General features: G+C 34.4%; 1 non-coding gene across 1 annotated transcript; it reads left to right on the forward strand.

The window, feature by feature from the left end:
• The first annotated feature begins 910 nt into the window (after positions 1-910).
• On the forward strand, positions 911-984 carry TRNAR-UCG (transfer RNA arginine (anticodon UCG)). Its single transcript has one exon. It is a non-coding gene; the product is annotated as a tRNA-Arg (tRNA).
• The last annotated feature ends 202 nt before the right edge of the window (positions 985-1,186 follow it).

Below are 1,186 nucleotides of genomic sequence, written 5' to 3' on the forward strand. Positions count from 1 at the left end.
CTAGCATTTTCTAGTGAAATGATCACTTTTTGACCACTCTGTGTTAGATAGTTTGTACAAAAAGATTTGTGAATATCCAGAAGCTTTAAGCAATTGGAAAATTATTCAAAAACTGACATAGGATATTAGATTTGTAAGTGCATGAAGTTAGAATGTACACATACTGAATACTAGGTCCTTTCTCCTAATGAAAATGAATAGATAATAGTCATAATTATAAACTACCAAGGTTGATGATGACTACTTAGCAATAAATAAGAAGACAAATATATGAAACTTGAGGAAGCCACTAAATGAAATAATTGTTAAATAATAAAAGAATGATAGATGATATTATTTTAACTTGCTAAAGAATAAATAAGGAAATGCTTGCAATAGTGAAGAAGAATTGAAGGTTGTCACACAAGGAATGACTTGAAAGACAGGGTTCGTGAATATGCTGCTAATGACTAGACTGTTCCTAGTCCACTTGCTAATTCCAGGGATCACTAGGGATTTAATGATTGAGATGAACTACCCCCCTCGGCTGACACTACTTTGGAAACCTAAAAGGTTGCTTAATTTTTTTTTTTTGATGAATAGTTGTTGATTCCGACTACGACTGTGTAAACTCTCACAGGTTGATCTTGTATCCCCCAACCCTTTTTCTGAATTTGTAACAACTATTTTAATTTATTAATAGAAAATCTTATCCACCTTGGAATGATCACCAATTGAAGGTTTATCACAGTAATAAATTCTGCAATTTATGCGTGGAGCAATTCTATTCGCTACGTGTTTATTCACATGTGGCAAATTAAAAATTCTTATGAACAACCTGTCATTTTCTTGAGAAGCTTGAAATGATAGTCAAGATAATGGTGTAATACTAGTAGGTTATCAATTTGGCTTTCAGTCTGAACAATCACATGGCCGCATAGCGCAGTGGATTAGCGCGTTTGACTTCGGATCAAAAGGTCGTGGGTTCGACTCCCACTGTGGTCGACTTGATGTTGTCAATTGATTATTATTGGGGAAAATGCTTTTAAGAGTTCATTTCAAAATGTTTTTTATCAGTTCATTTTGAACATGTTTCCCAAAGTTCGCTGCAAAATGCGAGCACTGCTCTTGGTTTCTGTGAATTTTAAGCCCTTCTTGTGGTATGGTTTTGGGTGAGACTATCAATGTGACCTTTAACTTATCTGCA

This window comes from Cupressus sempervirens, chromosome 1 (assembly GCF_028749045.1).
Source record: "Cupressus sempervirens isolate cs-2001-9-10 chromosome 1, ASM2874904v1, whole genome shotgun sequence".
Taxonomy (NCBI): Eukaryota; Viridiplantae; Streptophyta; class Pinopsida; order Cupressales; family Cupressaceae; genus Cupressus; species Cupressus sempervirens.